Here is a 22,110-nt window from a genome sequence, read left to right as displayed (position 1 = left end):
ATTTAGCTCACTGTAACTTTCCAGTGAACATTGACTCTTTTTAAAAAAAAAAAAATATTTTTTCTATTTTATTGAAAAGGCAGATTTCCCGAGAGCAGGAAAGACAGAGAGAAAGATATTCCATCTGCTTATTTACTCCCCAACTGAATGCAATTGCCAGAGCCAGCTGAGAGGATCCAAAGGAAAGAGCCAGGAGCTTCTTCCAGGTCTCCCACGTGGGTGCAGATTTCCCAAAGCTGTGAGCCATCCTCCACTGCTTTCCCAGGCCACAAGCAGGGGGTTGGATGGGAAGCAGAGCAGCCAGGACATGCCCTGGCACCCATATGGGATGCTGGCAAGTGCAAGGTAAGGATCTGGGCACTGAACCATCATGCTAGCCAAAGCTTGACTCTTTTAACTATATGAAAAATAGGAAGCAGCATAGGGAAGTCAGGAAGAAGGTAAAGGACAGAGCAGTGACAGTAGACACAAAGGTTACTTTAACATTTGTTTAACCAACTTCCAAGAACCAGAGAAAGCAGTAATAAATTTTGAAGTGAAGCAGAGGTGAACTGCACCAATATCACACACTTTTAAGTGCATGGGGTTGGGTGGAGGGCAGAGTCACAAGAGTCTAACAAGCAAGACTGAAATCTGAAAGTAACACCATCATTTTGCACTGATGGTCCTGTTGTTGGAAGAGGGCCTTGGGCACATGAACCCATTAGTACCCATGGCTGGATGTTTCTCTCTCATGGTCTGTATTCCTGATGACTCAGAAGCCACCAGTACCATAGAAATTGGTCACTCGTTCATGAACTGTACAATGGGTCCAGGAGCAAATGTGCAGAGAAACACTGGAGCTGGCTTGCATTGGTTTGCACAAACTGATTGTGTGCATTTCTTACCAACTCCAAGTACAATGATGTCATATTGGTAGTGCCAAACTCATCATCATGGCAGTATTTACAGCATAGAAATCAGTAAATGCTACAAAGCAAAGCTTTTTTTTTTATGGACAAAGAAATTCAAACATAGGAACAACTGCCTACAGAAGTTCCTGTAGACTTTCCAATTTAAATTTTGTTTTCTGATTTATGGTTACAACTCTATCCCTAGGCTCTTTCCTTGTGGCTTTTACTGAAGGGAGTGTTTTGTTGTTATTGTTGTTTTGCCTTAAACATCAGAAACATCTATCATCCCACAAGGTATTATTCTGCAAACACCTAACTCCAGTGCATTCGGAAACTCTCATAAACTTCCATCCTACTATTAATTTCTTAATTTCTCTTGATCTTGAGCATCAATTAACACTGATTTATCTGCTAAAATTCCTCATGTCTAAGGAATTTGATTTTATCATTTTTCTAAACATCTGTTTATCTAGTAAGTTATCAGCACTTTAAAGTGTTTATCAGTGGGTTTAAATCATGGTCTGACAATATAAAGTATATAAAAGTAATAGAAATAAGAAATTATATAACAAATATACAATGATCAAGTTACCTCTTTGCCTCATCTACTTTAGGTGTATCTGTTTTCCCCCACTGTATCTCATAGCTTAGAACAGAATATCTCTTCATCCGTAGATAATGCTTCATAATCAAAATTACTGGAAAATCCACAAGTGTAGCCCCCTCATTTCCAAGAACTGCATTGGCTTCTGGATTTCCTTCCTTCTATTTCCAAAATGGGTCTGATTAGCCAGTCTGATTTCTGATCCATGCTCAACAGCAACGTTTGAGAAAACTAGGGGACACTTTGCTGAGCTTTCTGAGTTTGTCTTCTGCAAGTCTCTTGCGATGGCTCTGGACGCATTTTGAGAATGAAGACGGCATCCCACAGAGAACTGAAGTTGGAGCCTTTTCTTGAATTTTTATTTCTCTCTATTTCAACAAGGAAACTAACCAAGCATTTAAAACAATCTGTTCCCTGCTGGAACCTGAATAGTAACTGGAAAATTGACTTCTGGTAATGTTCCTATTGTTCAAAAGAGAAAAAGTAAACTTATTTCACTACATCATTCTGCCTCAGGATTCAATGAGCATGTCCATTTGTTTCTATAGAAATGCTTCTTGTTTTCCTTTTCTGATCATTTCAGGACACCAGGACATCTGCTTAGGGACATCTTATGCTTCATAGTATCAGCCCACCAAGCACTGTGTGTTGTCTCAATGCTAATTGTGGCCAATGCTCTTTCTTCCTGGCTTTCTCTATCACATTTCCAATCACACGTGTGTTCAGTTTCACCACAAGGTTGGACTGTACTTCGTCAGTTGAGATCTTCTATTTCCTCCTATTCCCTTTTCACATGCAAGTTGGGTGAATGGAATTGAGACAGATGATTTAACTCCACACCTCTCTCAGAACAGGTGTTACAGGTTTTATTCCCTTGGATGTGCGTACATGTGAAGCAGTGATGCCTGAAAGAAAAAAAAAAGAATGTTGGCAAATGCATGTTTGACGTGATTTTGCTGCTCCCCAAAGAGGACATTTTTGTCACCGAAATGAACACCTATTTTCTTTTTGTTGTTAAATGTGTCACCCTGGCTCTAAAAGCCACTCTACCATGATAAATGCAGCTTTAATTGGATCATTGATTGGGAAATCCCAGCCTCTCGTTTGACTGTCAGCTTCCTTTGGCAAGTTGGGAACAATGAATAGCAAAGCCAGAGGTGGTTGCCACGACAGAGACTGGTCTCAGATGCATGTGTGGCGATGACAATGGCCATGTAAAGTTTGAACAGGAGTCCCTACTCACAACACTTTCAGAATACATAATATATTTGGTTTCCAGAAACCAAAGCCGTTCCAGGAATATTATCCAGTGCAGACATGGCAACATTTCAAGACAATCCTACAAAGTTCTGTCATAGTGAAGAAGGCATCACAACCTCCCTAGTTACACAGCAACACAGGTCCCAAGAGAGTGCCACTGTTTGACGTGGTAGTTCCGCACAAATGACAGGCAGTAAAGGGCAATTGTTTCACTACACAGCGTGGAAAAGACATGCTGAGGGCAATTTTCAACTATGCCAATCATGAAATGTGGGCTCTCTGGCAGGTTACTCTAACTCAGTAAGCATTGACTTCTGTCATTTGTGAAATGGAGATGTCATTACTGACCTCACAGTGTTTTTCTTTTTTTTTTAAAGATTTATTTTTATTATTTTTTATTGGAAAGGCGGATATACAGAGAGGAGATACAGAGAGGAAGATCTTCCATCCGATGATTCACTCCCCAAGTGAGCGCAACGGGTCGATACTACGCCGATCCGAAGCCAGGAGCCTCTTCCGGGTCTCCCACGCGGGTGCAGGGTCCCAAAGCTTTGGGCCGTCCTCGACTGCTTTCCCAGGCCACAGGCAGGGAGCTGGAAGGGAAGCGGGGCTGCCGGGATTAGAACCGGCGCCCATATGGGATCCCGGGCGTGCAAGGCGAGGACTTAACCACTTGCGCCACCGCGCCGGGCCCTCACAGTGTTTTTCAAATAATGGATGAATTAAGTTGCTGTTGGACATTTGTACTTTTTAAAAAGATTTAATTTTTTTTGTTGTGTAGTCTTTGATCTACAAAGACAAGGAGAGACAGAGAGAAAGATCTTCCATCTTCACTCCCCAGGTGGTTGTAATAGCTAGAGCTGAGCCAATCCAAAGCCAGGAGCCAGGAGCCTCCTCCAGGCATCCCACATAAATGCAGGGTCCCAAGGCCTTGGGCCATCTTCTACTGCTTTTCCAGGCCAGAAAGAGGGAGCTGGAAGGGAAGTGGAGCAGTTGGATTATGAACTGGAGCCCATATGTGATCCCAATGCATGCCAGGAGAGGATTTTTGCCACTAGGCTACTGCACCAGGCCTAACATTTGTGACTTGCATCAGAGTGCCAGTTTGATTCTCAGCTTCTCAACTTTCAATGCAGCTTTCTGCCAGTATGCCTAGGAAAGCAATAGATGATGATCCGAATAATACTGACATCCCTTCCAGCTGTGTGACAGATGGAAATCTGGGCAGCCCATTCCTGGCTGACGGAACCATTAGGAGAAGTAACTCAGTTGATGAAACATCTTTAGCTATGTTTGTTACTCTCCCTTTCAAATAAGTGAGTAAAATAATCATTTAAAAGGAGTGGGTATGAAACACTGTGGTTTTAATTTAATGAAATCCACATTTTGATTTAATATAAGCAAAACAACTGAGATTGTAAACTCAAAAGGGCGCTACTATGTGTATCACTTTGATATTCTAACTTATCAGATTCAACATACGGTGACAGTTTTGAACCCTGAATCTGTCCCACCTTATTCATTCTCCTCTTCCCCACATCAAGTCAAACACAAATCTAAACAACAGGCCACTCAGCAGCTCATCCTCGAGTTCTTTGCACACATTTCCCACCAGGGATGCTCTGTTCTCTGCTTCGATATTTCCAATGTTTCCCTATATGTTCCCACTGACCTGGCACAGCACATTTTTTTAATGAATTCTTTATTTTTGAAGAATTTCAGGTTACAAAAATGGTTGTAAATCCAGTTCTTCATTCCTTTATCTATTTTTCCTTTGTTGAAAGAGTGAGAGCAAATGGGTGAAAGAAAATGAAATCTTGCTTCTACCGGTTCATTCTCCAAATGACTGCAACAGCCATGGCTAAAGCCAGGAGCCAGAAACTCGATCTTGGTCTCTTATGCTGATGGCTTGAGCCCATCTTCCACTGGGTCACCTTCCACTGCTCTCCCTGACATATTGTCAGAAAGCTGGATTTAAAGCAGAGAAGCTGGGACAAGAACCAACACTGTAATATTGGATGCTGACATTACAAATGGTAGCTCAACACACTGCACCAAAATGCCAGGCCCTAGTCTTGGCACTGTTATAATTTATTGTCCAACAAGTACACCATTTGAGGGCATGGGCTTTTGTCAGCAAGTATTTATTCCTTTTTCTCTCACATATGGACAGAATATATATTCCCCAATCCATTAGTGTGGGGCTGAAACATATGAATTACTCTATCCCAAAGTACATTAAATAGACGTGACACAAACAGAGATTTTTGGGTGCAACTGATCTTGGCTTTCACAGGATAGTAATTTATCTTAATAACTCTATTCCCAAGGCACTCAATGAATGATCCAAAAAAAAAAAAAGATCAAAAACATGTGAAACAGACATGAACTACATCCTCACCTGGAATAAAGGGCACCTTGTATGAAGCTTCAGTCAAACTGCCCAGCAGTGTTCAACTTAGACCAGGCAAACCAATCACCATACATGTAGGCACAAGAAATAAAGGCTCTTTAACCCAGCCACTGAGTATCAGATGACTGGTCATTCACCATCCATGTAAGAGATCTAACATAATCTCCATCAAAAGCAAGAATATCAAGAACTGTTGCTAGATATCTTAATGAGAATGCAAAATTCAACCCCTAGAACAACATTCTACTCCTCTATAATCACCATATTAGCCAGAAGTTACACACTGGACTTCTTTGTTCTGCAGGGTTCTGAACTCAACCCACAATGGGGTCTAGGCATAAACAGTTTATTATTAAGTTCACTGAATGATAACAACATATGTCCAAGGTAGAGAAACAATGGCTGGTAGAATGAGATGTTGAACCTGAATTTTCAATCTAGAAGGAACAAGCAAAGGAACTAAGGTAGGGACAAAAACCCACATCATAGTTTGTGGAGGTCTGGTTAACAAAAGAATAAGACTCTGCTGGATAAAGACTCCATTACACTCAAAAAAGCAACTTTAAAATCCTAACCATTCATTGTTCTCACTCAACAGAGGTAAACAAAAGCTAAGACCTATGGCCAGTGATGGCTGCACGTGTCGAGTTGTGAAGTAACTGTACAGGTTTCCCTATGGGAAGATTAGTCAGAGGAATAATGGTGGTGTGGGTGGATGGAGGAGAAATCTTTTTGTCTAGAAAATCTTTTTAAAGACTGTACCTTGGGATGCCAGTTTAATTATATTGTCTCTGACTTTATAACCTAAGGGATTTTGCTTCCTTTTTAAAATAAACAACCCAGTTAGCAAGTATTTCTAACTCATTTCAAATTCTTCTGGGCACACTTGGACATGTCAGCTCTAACTCTATGTAATCTATGTCCAAATGCTGTCTATTGGAAACATGAAATCAGACATCAGCCTTTAATATATAAACATGATCATATAAAGAAGGTAAAATTACAAAGAAAATTGATTAAAAGGAATTGAAACAGTCAGTACACAGAAAGAACCTGGTTCAACCCAGGATTTTGTGTTTATTAACTGAAGTAGAGTTTTGGGCAAATTGCTTTAGTTACTTCACTCCAATAGTTGTTCACTAGAGTTATAAATTGAAAGAAGGGTATTATTTTGCTATGTTTTTTAAGATTAATGTATTTACTGATGTAACTATTTATTTGAAAAACAGAGTGACACAGAGACAGTGAGGTGTATACACACACACACACACACACACACACACACACACACACATACACACACACATCACTGTGGTGGGAGAGAGAAGCTTCCATTCACAACTTTAATTTCCAAATGCCTGCAAAAATTGGGTCTGGGTCAAGCTGAATCTAACAGGAACTCCTTCTGGATCTCCTACATGCATGGCAGAAACCCAAGCACTTGGGCCATTACCTTCTACCTCCTAGGCACAGTAGCAGGAAGCTGGATTGACAGAGGCGACAGGACTGTGTCCCAGGAATTCTGACATGGAATGCAGGTATTCCAAGTGATTACTTGACCCTCTGTACCACAGTGCACACCCCAAGAGAAACATTTCACTCCTAAGAGCAAATGCTTTCCGAGGTGTAGCGGCCAGATGAAGAAAGAAAGAAAACGGCACCAAGGAAAAGAGAAATTTAAATGGAAAATGACAGTGCCACCAGATGGTGGGAGAGAAGAGGAATGTATGATTGGGGATGTAGGTATTGCTACTTGTGAGGAGCACATGGGGAGACAGGGGAACCATGGAATGAGGACATCTGTGAAGATGACTGCAGAGCCCCAGGTTCATCCGCCTCCCTTTAGGAAAAGGATCCCTCCACCTGTCAGAGTTTCCAGGGTTTCATGTGAGTGGTGGTTACAGGATGTCACAGATCTGACCTTACTTCAGGGGCAGTAGGAAGATAAAATGTGACAATAAGCAGGAGAGCATTCATCCCAGAACTCATAATGTATCCCTACAAATGGCAATGTTAGGGAAATTACTGTGACAAATTCTCCCTGTCTTTAAGGACGTCTAACAGGCTTCCATTCATTCCTACTGCATGAAGCTTTGGCTAACATGACCTCCAAAACATGAGAGAATGTGAAAAATGGAATGAAGTATTTCCTGGACACTTCAGAACCCAAATATACTTTTGAGTCAGTTACTTGCCTATTTCGGGTCATAGCATAGATGACTGATGAACACTGAAGGGTTCAGTTGTTAAAACAATACAACCCATGGAAGAATACACATTTTTCATGTGCAGACAATCCAGCCGGCTGATCAAGGCAAGCTCATTTTTTTCTTCACTTTCAGAAAACTGTTCATAAATAAACAAGAGATTCCGAAAGGAATTAACTGAAACTAAAATAAGGATCTACTGCTTTATAAACCCCAGTTAATGAATTTTTTTTCCAAAATTGAATAACTTTCCTTTTATGCTTTGTGCTTTGCCAAGGAAAGTTTTCAGTCTTTCCATCGTTTTGAGGACAAAACGGTGAGCTACACTCATAATATACTCATGATACTTCACTCAGCTGCAGCACTGCTGCACACCAGGGCAGCCCAGGAACACTTGGTGCAAGCCCCAAGGGAAGACAGTCTTAGGGAAGTGATGCTAGCAACAGCCGTGGAAATGAAGTCTTCTTTTCCCCATAATACTCCAGAGGGAACACACTGTTGCTCAAATCTTGGCATCAGACACGCAAAGCCTAAAAGAAAACATCACTTGTGTCTGTAGATGTTACTTCACCTGAAAAACCATTTGGTTTCCAGCTGTGAAGCTCCTTTCAGTCCCTCCAGGACCACGATGGCTGCTTTCAGCCTCATTTTAATTCAAACTTTTGCTCAAAAAAACATGAAAGAATTACATCAAATGCACACTAAATGAAATACAGTTGTATACTAAAGATTAAATATCCTTTTGGAAACACTGACTTTTCATTTCAAAGAATAGTGTTATATGGGCCTTTTGGCCGCTGGACTTCAGGTATATCTAACTGGCAACTCAAGATGCAGGCTTCTGTGCACATTCTATCTCCTATTCTCAAAATGTGCTCCTTGCTAGGTTGACAATTAGACCTGAGCAACTGGGGAGGTGCCCTAGGAAACTCCTCCAGGGCAGAGATGGGGTTCCCTGCTCTTTGTTGAGACACACCAGAGAGATGGCAAACTTTGCAGTTTAACTGGTGGCTGAAGTACCCGATTGAATTGGAATTCAACCAAGTTAGAAAAGTCTAGTTTGTAGCCTTATGCACAAACAACCTGAGAGTACACAGCTCCCAGATGTCAATCACCGATACCAGCCATGAGGAGCTCAGAAGCATCATTAGTCAGTACCCCTCATATTCCACAGACAAAAGCTCTCAATCAGGAATGAAGGCTGTCACATGTTCTCTCAACTGGCCCATTCTTCCCTATGATTACTCTTCAATAAACTTGCTTTACTAGTCCTAGTTTCATCTCTCCAAACTAGAATTCACTATATTCCTGCAATTTAAAAAAAAAAAAAAAAACCTAGGCTATCTGGCCACCAGGAGTGGTGATCCTGTTAGATATTTTGTTCAACAGAAGAATCCGTATTTTAGAAATTGTTAGCAATACAAATTATGATTCTACATATATGGACGTTTAGCACGCACATCTTCTATCTCTAAAGGGTTATATCAAAGATGATATCTTTGCTTTCTAAAATAAAGCAAATTTAGCTATTTTCACCTCACACAGAAATTATCAGTGATGATTTTCCTAAATCAAATATAGGATTCCTTAGTCTGTGATTGATCAATCAATCTCTTATCTATCTGTAACTATAAACTCATTCATAGGAGATCTTATCAATGAATAAAAATTAAATCACATTGTAGTTTATATATTTGGAACCACCTTACTGAAGACTAAGATTCCATAGACTCAAGTCTCCAGGACAACAATACATAGAATAAAATCAACAATAACAAAACTATACCTGTAGAGACAGGTGCTTCTAAACATCTTATAAAACTTCCAAGAGACCTGTCTGAATGATGACCAGACACAGCTGCTACCCTGGACTCGGGAGATGTGCACATAGCAACTGTTGCCTCTAAGCCATCTGGAACAAACTTACACAATCCTTTAATCCTTTATTTATACATTCCTTATCTATTTTCAGAAATGTCATCCTTCTTTACAGAATACCCTGAATCTAAAAGGTATTGTAAAGCCATCATTTACCAAAGAAGATAATCTCCATTTATAATCAATTTGCTCTTAGTTAACCAAAGCCAAAATGTGTAGTCTCTGTGCAATAACAAATGAAAATTTGTGATTATAAAATTTGACCACCGAGAACACTTGACTAGTATTTGACCATCTAGAACAATTTCTAATACTCATTCAGTCATTTGGCATGGTCATTCATACATTGCCTTGAATTGATCTAATGGTGACTTGCTTTAAAAAGAGTCTATTTGTTGCTATTGCCAGTGACATAACAATAGTAAAGACTGTATCCACTTGGATACATTTTTAAATGTACTTGTTGCAGTATTTTTAGCCATTGATGATGTGTTAAAACACTAACTAGGGGTTCTCAAGCCAGAGATAATGGCATTCCCTGTGGACATCTGATACCAGTGGAACCCAGTTGGTAATCACAACCTGGTTGGGAGGGGGTAGGGATGAGGAGACGGAAGTGAACAGTGCTTCTAAGAGGCAGTGGGTAAATGTTAGGAATCCTGTTGAACTTCTGCCTGTACACATGACAGCCAGACACAAAGGATTTCCCAACCCAGAATGTCAAGATTGCCAATGCCAAGCAGCCACACACAGCTACAGAAAGCCAACACATACAGCAAAGAATCAAAAAGATAGAACAAGAGCTGAGAAGAAAGGTGTGAAAATGGTGCAGCCATGATGGATTTTTTAGGAATCAGCCAGGAAGAAGACAGCCCAAAGGAAAAATGCAGTAAAAATATAGCAGCTATAGAACAACATACACTTTTTCTTTGGAAAGCATTGGAGCATAAAATTAAATATATAATAAGAGTATGGAATAAAAAAAGATTGTATGTCATTTATGAAATAGCATATAGGTATTTCTGTCAGCAGAATATATATTGAATAGAATTCATAAATCCAGAAAACAATAATCTGAATTATGGTACAATTGCTCCCACCAAAATACTTCAAACAGTATAAAACTAGTACTAGAAGTAGCTGTGGTTCTTAAACTTGGCTGCACATTCCAACCTTCTAAAATTATTTCAAAGAGTCTGCTACCCAAACATACTCCAACGTCATTAAATCAGAATCTTTAGGGATGAGATATAATATTAACATTTTTGAAGGTCCAAAGTGAAATTAAGGTTGTTAACCACTAGAAAAAAAATAATCAAGTCACTGCTTCTAGTATTATTCTTCTGGTTAAAGAATATCTGACTTTGCAATAAGAATAAATAAATCCTTTTTTTAAAAAAAATTATGTGATCTCACATGCTCTGGTTTCATGTCCTCAGATGGTTACTGTGCTGTAGCTTTCTCCTCAACAATTTTATATGAAGGTCTACATGTCAAGTTATGTGATTCCAATTATAGGCTTCCACATTCCCGCTATAATTCCTTTGTTGGAGGAGAAGGGGAGAAGGACTTATACCAACACTCATGACCTCCCTTTTACCTGTGGGATTCTGTGATGTGATTAACTAGTCATTTTTCCCTCTTAGGCCCTGATATAGAGCCAAGAGAATGGGAAAAGACCGTGGTCTCAATTTGCACTCATGCATTTCTGCTTACCATTGCACTGATTTTGCTTTTTAAGGAAATGGGCAATTTCTTTAAAAACTGATGGGTGTTTTTAGAGTGGTTAAGCCACCACTTGAAATAACTGCCTTCCATCTCAGAGTGCTAAGTTCAAGTCCTAACTACTTGATTCCTACTACTATTGGATACCTGGTACCCGCAGGGAATACCTGGTTGGAGTTGCTGGCTCCTCACTTCAGTGTAACCCAGCCCCGGCTATTGCAGGCATTTGAGAAGTGAGCCAGCAGATGGAAAATCTCTCCCTGTGTCTCTCTCTCTTTTTTTTTTCCTAAATGTTTCTTCTTTTCAAATAAATTACAGATAGAATTATCTTAAATTAATAATACCAAAGACTAGAAGACAACAATGTTTACAGACCTGGTTATCAGCTATCACTATACCATGAGTCCAATTACAATTGGTTTTGTCAAGACACATGATGTTGGAGTGCTTCAAGCTCCCATTAGCAACATGCTATTTCAAGTCCCTGGCTGAAGGTTCATGGGAAGTTGTTTCTGTTAGACCATTAATCATCCTGTTCCATTATGGACAACCCCAGCTTTGAAGTTATTACCTTTTTAACCCTTTTGTGTAATTAGATCAGCATAACTTTTCTGTTAAAACGCAACAAATCAATAAGTCAGCAAAGGAAATATTTCCACCCTTAGGCAACATATAATTAGCTTCGAACGTTTTTGAAGCAAATTGCTTGATGTTTAATGTCAAATTCAAACCCATTCCATTTGTCAAGCATTTGCCATAGGTTGGTTTACACCTAATGTTATGGAATAATTGAAGTTTAAAGCTATTTGTTTAACCATAATTGCTTCACTTCATATGACTTTCTTGTTAAAACTGAACAGTTGACATTCTAAAAAAAAGATAAAAATAAAAAGCTAACACAATAAAGTGAACACAAGTCAATCTAATCACTTTCACCAAAATACCCAGTTAAGCAATCACCATTTATAAAAATATCATCGATCACATGCATCTGTTTTACTAAAACCTCATCATGAAAAAAGTGGAAAAATGCAGGTAATGGAAGGCAAAAATAATTTTGGAAATCAGTAAGGAGTTATGAAGGCAGATGAGTTTGATGACTAAAGACAGGAATCTGGAAATTAAAGATATCACTTACTTGCTAAAATGTAACTTCCTTGAAGCCAAATCTTGCCTGCTATTCATTTGTGAATGCTCAGTCTCTGAAATAATAGCAGATGCACAGTGGGCTATAAACAAGATCTGATGTGTGACTCATCATGAGGAGTAGTCCTATACAAGGGAATGCAGTGAATATTAAAGGTGTTAGCATTTTAGTTGTAGAAAAAATATTCTCTATAGCAGAGCATAAACATTCTACAAACTTCCCCACAGCTAGTAAAGATTTACTCTTCATGGGTGGAATCTCTTCCAATTGTGTGCTCACCAAGTCACCTCTGATAGTTAAACTCACTAACAGAGCTAGAACATAATAAATGATACCTGAATGTGCCAGGTGCTAGAATCAGTACTAGTATTAGATTAGATACTAGTACTAGAATTAGTTGTAACTATTTGTCAATTAATTACTTGGTGTTCACCCTCACAAATCAGTTTATTAGAGTTTATTGACAGAGTCTGAAAACTCCTTCTAATCTACAGCATTGCAATTCTAATCGCTCTTCTCTACAAAGTCCCACCAAAAGACAGATACTCCACAAGAATCTTAGCATATACATCAAGATGAACTCTTTCACATTGCATAGCAAAGGCTAATTTCAGATGTCAGGGAATGAGCTCACTGCCAACATGAAGAAGCAAGCTGGGGGAGGTGGATACATTGGTTAGCTTGTCTGTAGAAATATTAACTTTTGAAATTACTACATAGTAAGCGTGTGCGTGTGTGTGTGTTTATACTATGAATTCTGCTGCAATAAAGGTAAGGAATAAAAATGTAAAATATTTAATATTTTTTACAGACAAAATAAGGATCCTCAGAAACTCAGCATTTAAGCATTTTAAATGTGAATTTTTATTGTTGTATGTAAGATTAAATGTTTTATTGAAATTAATTTCAAACATTATCTTGGTAATGTAAAAACAAGAAAAAATTTACTATTTTAAACACTAATTTGTATATTTTGCAGAATAGACTCCATGACTGTTTAAATTAAAAAAAAAAAGAAGAAAGTTGCAGAATAATCATAGCATGCTCCAACTAAAACACCACAGCTTGATGTGTTTGGAAAATCTTATATTTTCAACAGCGATTGACTCTATGGTTCTGAACACATTGTTAAAACTCCTGCCTGTCAATTTTTGCCTGTCAGTTTGATTTTTGCTACTCTTTTTAAATTTCTCTTTCAGTTTTAACTGCTATATTAGAAAAAAATGCACATTTTTAAAAGGCCCCATGCAGATTCCTATGTCCTATTAAATATGCCCACCTCCTTAACATTTAATACTTCTTCATGGTGAAAGCATTTAAAATCTTTTCCTCTCATTTTCTAAAGCACATTATTATTATTATTTGAGAATTATCAGTCTTTTCCTCAGTTAGAGAAGTGCATTGCTTATCTCTGTTTCTCAGGGATAGAGTGAGAATGGAGAACAGAAATTTCACCATTATATTGTACAGGCACAGCAAAATGCAAGAAATACGAAGTAGCTTCTCTCAAGGTTTCCTGTTGCAAACGAAACCGCATACATCTCAAAGTAGAGCTCTTTTCCCAATGTCTGAATTTCTGATTTATCTTCCCACCTAATCTAATTCATTTAATGGTTGGAGTCATTATTCTTTAATCTGTTAGGTAAAAACCCTTGAAGATAACTTCCATTCTTCCTTCCTCTCTATATACAATTCAATTCATCATAAAAACTGATTAATTATTCACAATGATTCATTTATATCCTACCCTGACTATTTCACTGGTATTCCAACTGAAGGACTCACCAAGATGTGTCTGAGCCCACAGTGGTAACCTAATAGTAGATCTCATAACTTATTGATTTTTATTCATTAAGCAAAATGTAATTATCTCAATGAATGACGTTATATATTTCTTCCAGTAGGACATCCTTTTTCCCCCCCTTTGGAATAAGAACTGGTATCTTAAAATCAGAAAGCCTCCTGAGGTAAGTTTTAGCAGGATGTAATTATATCTAGGTAACTTTTCAAAAATTTACTGCGAAGTCTTTGTTTAGCTTTCTTTTGCTGCACAAAATACAGACATTAACCTCATACTTCATGTTATGGCAAAAATCATGCTGTTATAACTCAGTAGATACTATAGATTTCCCAAACTCCACAACGAACTTGAGCAATTCATCACTCCTCTGCTCTCAGCCTGAGTTGCCTCATAATATATGGATTCTAAGAATAACGAAGTTTTCTTTTTCATTTATTTTTGCACATTTATTTCTCTGTAAACTTTCAGATTTTAAATATACAGCATTGGGCAGACACTTGGCACAGTGCCTAGGATGCTGCTCAGTGTTCTTTCATTCCAGGGATATCAAGTGCTAGCACCACTTCTGAATCCTGTTCCTGTTGAAGTACACTCCAGAAGGCAGAAGGCTATGGCTACACGGAAGACCTGGAGTAAGACTCTCGGCTTGGTCTCATACAACTCTGAATGTTACAGGCACTTGGAAAGTAAACCAGTAGATGAAAACTTTTTCTTGGTTTCTTTTTATCAAACATAAAAATAAATAGTTTAAAGGCGCAGCAGTATAATTTTTAACAAACATATATGCCCATGTAACCAGCACACCAATTAAAATGTGTAACATACACACTTCTTATAATTTCTTTAGCCCCTTTCCAGTCCATCTTACCCCTTGGATGGAGAGCTTTCTGGAAGTGATTCGGGACTTAAAAGCTGAAAATTTCCTTAAACTTTGGATAGAAAAGCTAAAATTTACCAAGGTCTCAAAGTTAATGAATGGCAGAGCTGAACATTGAATGAGATTATGAGACTCGCAAAGTTCTTTTTCTGATGAGCTGCAGAACAATGTACAAGATTATGAAGATATGTGGCAATTTTCATTACCAGGAAAGATTTTTCCTATTGTTAAGTTTCATAGAGTAGTTCCCCAGGGTTCCACTGAAACACAAGCGAAATAAATGTTAATGTGAATGTTCACAAACAATTTTCAATTATGAGTAACTGAAAGAAAGCTCTAAATTTCCCATCTTTCACTTTCTCAAATACTATAAAGTTTGGAGGGAAAAGTTCATCTCCTATGGGATTAACTAACTCTAACTTTTTTGCCTCTATTCAAATTTCAAAAGTGTTATCAAGATTATTATAGTGGACTAAAATAAAGTGGACTAAGATCTCCCCAGATCAGATGATAATGATTGATACAGCAACTAGCTTTTCTTTGTCCTGGGGAAGGTGTCCAACATCGGTGTTTGTCAGATCAGATGGGAATTTTCCTGGGAAGGAATATACATCTGTAAAAGATGTCATGTTTGTCCATTATCACATTGGTAATGTGTAATTACAGATTTCCTCAACGGGAATGCCTCTCCCCATGCAACAATTTGGGTATATTATTTCAAGACACTAATTTTGAATAAAGTTGTTGAGCATAGACTATCAGACTGATCACTGCCACAATAACAATGGTCTTTGTTATCTGCATCTTAGCAAAATGTTGATGCCATGATGAAGTTGAGACCGTGGAATCACCAAGCAGTGATCCAGCCAGGAATAATGCCCTGCTGAGATGCCATGGCAAGCGTGAAACAGATCATTGAGGCAATTATTTGGTGAACCCAAGCCAAAAAGCATGTTGAAGTCACGACGTTCAACATTAATGATGCTGCTCTTAGTACACCACTATAATTATGTGTCACCACAACAATAATGCTTGAAAATCTTTTGTTCTAGGAGTTTTCATTTTGGTCCTTTATGATAAAAAATTTATTTTCTGATAGAATTCAGCACTATATAGCCCTTCAAACTCGGTTTTGGGGATTTTTTTTTGTAACCATGTGTACATATATCCAATAACATTCTTATTTTTACATATTTTATAATTTATGATATAGCATAAGGAAAACTTTCAAGATGTTATCCTTTAATATTGAAGATAAGAAAAATGCTTTAAGAGTAAAACTGACATTTTAGTTATTCCTCACCACTATGATGGTAAGTATTTAATCTGAAACTGGTATTACTAAGTTACTGGAAAGAACTGTTGTAAAAATTAGTATCTACTTCCAAACTTCCATGCCTCGTGTTAGTTTGAGACAAATCTGATAACTAAGTATTTTTTTTTTCCTTCCAGCACTCACCCCGTAACCTACACTGTGGATGAAAGTGAAAGTGTTGCCATCACTCTGAAGTGCAATTTCACATTAGCTGTTAGATTAACAGCCTGCACCACTTATCATCAAGCTGTTACAGGTAGCATGGGACTTTCCCCCCAAAACTCATTCAAGATGTTTTAACGCTGAAGTGTTAAAGTCAATAGTTAATAGATAAGAGTGAAGAATTGATCTTACCCTATCATTCTTGTAGAAAGTGTTTAGGTCCCTGGGGAGGTGCCCACAGAGAATGGCTCTCATGAGACAGGTGGCTATTTTGAATGCAGTTTCACCGAGGTATTCTCTCTGCTTCTTATTTCACCACGTGATTGTTCTTTAACACCTGCCATCCCCAGTCTATCACATACTGGACTTTGGGGCCAGATGATTCTCAACTATAACCTGCACACTGTAAGGGGAAAATAGGGCTTTTCTTTGCCCGAGGATTTTCTCTTGAGTGTTATAAAATCATGAAAAGCAAAATAACACACATGCACCAATCTTTTCACCAATGTGTACTTAGAAAAATCTGTGTACAAGAACCCAAGGAAGATTCCTAGGGCTTACTGCGTGACAACATTACAAGCCTTGTTCCAGCAAGGAAGATGGGAATAACTGATGTGACATCCAAAAGGAGCACACTGAAAACAAAACAGAGTATTTATATGCTCTGCGATTTTAAGCATCTAAAAAGATTGGCACTGTTGTAAATACATTCACACAGGAAGACTTCCAAGACTGAATTTGAAAGTCAAGTGAACAAAGTTGGAAAACAATACAGAAGATGTGACACGAGTTTTAAGAAAACACACATATTAAAAAAAACCCAGTAAGTCTGGGGCAGGGAAAGGACACATATAAAACCCTTTACAGTGGCTGTTTCTACAGAAGCTACATCAGCTTCCAATGGAAAAGGAGAATTTCAGTGGTGTGCGTTGTTTGTTTTTGACCTACCAAAATTATCAATAAAATAGTATAATCGGAATGGGAAGTATCTATATAAACGTAATGCATTACTTTTGCATTTTTTGTTAGGACTACTATGGAAAACATTTTTCCATGGAACTGACCTTTTTTTATTCACAGTGAATATAGCGTGTAGAAGTATGAGATCTCTGGGTTTTCAAAATGGAAAAGTGTTTTAATGTCTTTACCCATAAAAATGAAAATCTTGAAACATGTTTCACTATAAAACTCTTGACATTTGCTGAGTACTTTATAATCAGTGGTTGGTTATTCAAAAAAATATTAAAACACCCTGGATAATGTGTAAGACTAACTTTTTCTCGGAAATGACAACATTTCTCAGGAAAATAACACTGGCATAACATACCACGCTAAGTCTCTTGTTGACTGTGTTTCTATTCACAACTCCTTTTATTACACACATCCCCCAACCCTACTGGGTCCACACAATCTACCTTTTTCCCTGCCATTGCTTTGCACCCTCCATGCTCCTAGCTAAAGCACCCCAGCCTTCAATCCCATTCTGCTTCTACCTAAATGGTCGAAGATTCGTCCACTTTCTAAATGATCAATGAGTACTCCCTTCTCTTTGTAATCATTATTTTACTTGCGTCATTTAAAAAATGCACAATGACTTCCCTTTCTTTTCAGCAGTCAATCCTTCATTTCTCTGTTTTCCTTTTTATAGCAAAGCGCTCAAAAAGTTTTACCTAATTTCTCTTCCCCTATTCTATATTGAATGTCTTCTAGAATTGATCTCCCATATACCTCCATCAAAACTCGCCCTATCCAATTTACCAGAGTCTACACATTGCTAAATCCAATGATCACTTTTTTTTCTTTACAGGTTTATTTATTTTTATTGGAAAGGCAGAGTTACAGAGAGAAGGAAACCAAGAGAGATCTACTCACTGGTTCACTCACCAAATGGTTTCAACAGCTAGAGTTGAGCTGATCTGAAGCCAAGAGCCAGAAGCTTCTCGTGGGTCTCCCACATGGGTGCAGGGGCCAAAGAACTTAGACTGGTTTCCTCTGCTTTCCCAGGTCATTACCAGAGATCTACGTCAGAATAAGTGCACCTGGGATTTGAACTGTTGTCCATAGTGGTCCCAGTAGATATAGGCAGAGGTCTAACCTACTGTGCACCCATGCTGGCCACAACTGAGTAGTTCTGAGTGCTCAGTACCTTGACTGATCAACAATATTTAGCATTGGTGAACACTTACTACGGCCTTTTCTACCCATAGCATCCAGATTCCCTCCTACTCTGCAACACTTCTTGTTGTTTTCTGCCATTTCTCTACCCTAGACATGTTCTCTGAGCTTCAAAGTTACTATCACATAGATGTAGAACAAAAATATAAAACTCAAAATGTTTTAAATGGAGTTCCCTAATTCCATCCATCCCTTTTCAGCTGTTAAAATATATGCATCCTCCTGGGGTCTTTCCTACCTCAGTTAATATCAATTCTATCCCACCAGGTACTTCTCAGGCTAACACACTTGGGAAGCTCAACCCTCCATCTTACTGCTTACCTAATTCACCACACTTACGAAACCCTGTCCCCTGAAGCTTCCAGATATTTTCTGAGTCTAAATCATTCTTATCACCCTTCTTGCACCCACATAGTAGAAACCACATTGTCTCTTACGTGGATGAAAAAGTTTCCTGGCTTCTTCCCCTGTTTCCCTTTAGCAAAAGAACTGCCAGAGTGAGCTTCCTAACACATGAGTCAAATTATGTCATTCCTCTGCTCCAAAGCCTTTCATCAGAGAACTTAGAAAAAAGCAAAGGTTTTGCTGCCTTTGCCCTTGCTAACTAGCTGACATTATCTCCTTTCTTGCCCTGCACCAGTTTTATAATCCTCTCCTATGCTTTGCCAGAGTCAAAGTCCTCTGCTGCCTTGGCTCACAGCCACCACTCTCCTTAACACCTTGAATGAGCTGGTGCTCACTTCCATACACGTGTTCCATACACGTGTCACCTGATTATCTGACTTGACAAATTACATGTTTTCATGACATTTCTTATGCCACTCCCATGACTTTTATGTGCTCTTCTAATCACTCATACACCAGCTCAAAATGGCAAGTGAGTGCTATGGGTGAGAAGGCCTGCTTCTGGGAAATAAAGTGGCTTAACATGGTAACACTGGGGAAGGACAGCCTTATTGTGAAAATTCTTCTCCATACTAAACTGAATACGTCAGAGGTATGTTCTCTTTCATAACTGAGAAATATAAAGAATTTTGAACATTGTGTGGATGCTATATCATTCAGTAAATAGTTACAAATACTGTTTCACTAAATCAGACCATGTAAAAGACATTTATCCTTTCTCCTAGGCATTATAAGTCCTTCAATTGTGATATCTTTTTTTTGCAAGAAATAAGGACTTGTATGTGTTAATGACTACCTTTGTAGTGCATATGGAAAACACTGTAAAACTGATCAAAATTTAAAATTCAGAGATTAACTCATAATTATACCAGATGCCACAACGCTTTTGAGATTTCACCACAGCTCCTATAGCGCCACATGCAACTGACACATTGGCACTTTTTTTAAAGACTTAAGTGAAAGGTAGTTATAGAGAAAGAGGCCATGAGAGAGAAACCTTCAATTCTTCCAGTGTAGGTGGCAATGACAAGGGCTGGGACAGGCCAAGGTCAGGGGATTTAGCTTCAACTTTGCTCGAATTGACTGTCAATGTCAAGCCTTGACACTAACGTGAGCGTTCTTTGCCGACACCTTAATAACTTCTTCGTTCCATCCTGACAGCAGTTTGGGGATAAAAGAGGAAAAATTTTGAAGTTTAATGGCTGTTACCTAGAATTCTAATTGAATAGAACTTCTTTTCCTCCTCTCTCTTCCTTTCTTTGGATTGCCATGGAGGATGAAGTGATCCATTTGGACAGAGGATGGTCTCTAGACATTGGCACTCTTCATATCAAATATGTAGCATGATTGTGACTTGCTAACAACACAGGCTTTCTCCAGGCACAAATAATCCAAATTAAAAGTACTAAAAAAGTTTGTATGTATGTGTAACATATATATAATGCTTGTATACATTAGCTTCTTAATATTGATTTGTTATTCTCTTCGTAAGTATATCATGAGACTTTTTTTTTCTAAATACCTGGAGGGCTCGGCATGGTGGCCAAGCGGCTAAAGCCCTCGCCTTGAACATGCCAGGATCCCTTAATGGCGCCAGTTCTAGTCCTGGCAGCTCCACTCCCATCCAGCTCCCTGCTTGTGGCCTGGGAAAGCAGTTGAGGATGTCCCAAAGCCTTGAGACCCTGCACCTGCGTGGAAGTCCCGGAAAGAAGTTCCTGGCTTCTGGCTTCGGATCAGCTCAGCTCCAGCTGTTGTGGTCACTTGGAGAGTGAATCATCAGATGGAAGATCTTCCTTTCTGTCTCTTCTCCTCTCTGTATATCTGACTTTGAAATAAAAAAATAAATGAAATCCTAAAAAAAATACCCAGAGTCATTTAGGAAATGATAGCTATTCTATAACTGAGACCTAAGGCTATATGACCTTGAAGAAATCATTTACACCCATCCAGCCTATTATCTCACCTAAATTGTGTGTGCCTACTACTTTTTTCCCAAGAGTTCATGAAAAACACGTTATTTAAAAAAACTATGTATGGATTTCTAAAACATTTGAATCAAAATAAATGCATCTTTTAATTGTATTTTCCACATGTTTTAGGAAGCAGTCCCACATGTGTATGCAAACACACATATTTATTTGTGTGTGTCTACAAAAAAAAATTTAGTAGAAAAATTACTATCTGCTTTGCTCTAGTGATTATTTTCATTATGAGAATTTGCTTATATATGATTATTAAATAGATCAATTATATTGATATTAATAAGTCATTGATATACTATAAACATTTTTATAAATCAATTATATTGGTAAAAATGTCTCATGACATTTCATATCACTAAGTAAACTACAGCCAAATGCTCAAGACAGCAACACATTTAATACCTCTCATCTTAGAGGAGTGTGGTACTGCTTCCTCTACATGGCTCAGGGAAAGTGTTAATGAAACAAATTTCCCTTTTCTTGGCAGCTGTAACTTCTCTTTAGACCTAATCCTGTTAAAACCACCTTCACCTGTTTTGTTTTAACGACACTGCTATTTGGTCAAAATAATTTTCATTGCTCCCATTATAAAGGTGAGCAGATTTTAAATGATTTTCCCCAAGTCTATTCATCCCTTTGTGTTGTCAGCCTGAGAGAACAACTTTAGAGAATGTGTGTTGGCTTTGCACAGCCGCATTAGAGTGGAAAGCCCTACAAAGCAGATACCACATATAAAATATCTAGTGCATTGTTCACACAGATTTTGTGTGTGTGTGTGTGTGTTTGTAAAGGAGCAAGGGAATGCAGCATTAACTACAGGGTTTCTTAATTTGCCTCATCTTTTATTTTTATGTCTTTATTTGAATTTATTGATATCACTTTCTCTCAAACCCGCAAAGACCCACAAAGTACTGTAAAAGAAACACAGTTGCTACTTATAACATTGGCTACAAGCACAAGTAATAAACATCAGTGCCACATGCATAGGAATTACCCATGGATCCATACACAGAAAACAGAAGGTTAAGATGAAAAAGAAAAACAGTAGAGCCAAGATTTGCAGTGTAGCTCACCCATTTTCCATAGTCTACCTGGACCACTCAATCAAGATTCCCCAGTCACCTATGATCTTTCATGCCAGATTACTGGTTTCACTGAAAACTCTGCTCAACGCTGAACTGATTAATGGATACACATGCCTTGTGGAGCTCTGATGGAAGCGTTATTAACACTACCACTATCATGCATCAAGTGATGGAGGATAGC

The 22,110-nt window shown here is 38.3% G+C and overlaps 1 long non-coding RNA gene across 1 annotated transcript in view; it reads right to left on the bottom strand.

The window, feature by feature from the left end:
• Positions 1 to 2,067: 2,067 nt before the first annotated feature.
• Positions 2,068 to 22,110, bottom strand: part of LOC121145055 — a 78,652-nt gene continuing 58,609 nt past the window's right edge. The window contains exon 4 of the long non-coding RNA XR_005881937.1: positions 2,068 to 2,402. This is a non-coding gene — a long non-coding RNA (uncharacterized LOC121145055). The remainder of the gene's footprint in view (positions 2,403 to 22,110) is intronic.

The sequence above is a fragment of the Ochotona curzoniae genome, unplaced genomic scaffold (genome assembly GCF_017591425.1).
Source record: "Ochotona curzoniae isolate NIBS_2020 unplaced genomic scaffold, NIBS_Ocur_1.0 contig_1302, whole genome shotgun sequence".
Taxonomy (NCBI): Eukaryota; Metazoa; Chordata; class Mammalia; order Lagomorpha; family Ochotonidae; genus Ochotona; species Ochotona curzoniae.
The sequence above is the reverse complement of the archived record's forward strand: the minus strand, read 5'-3'. Positions and strand labels throughout refer to the sequence as shown.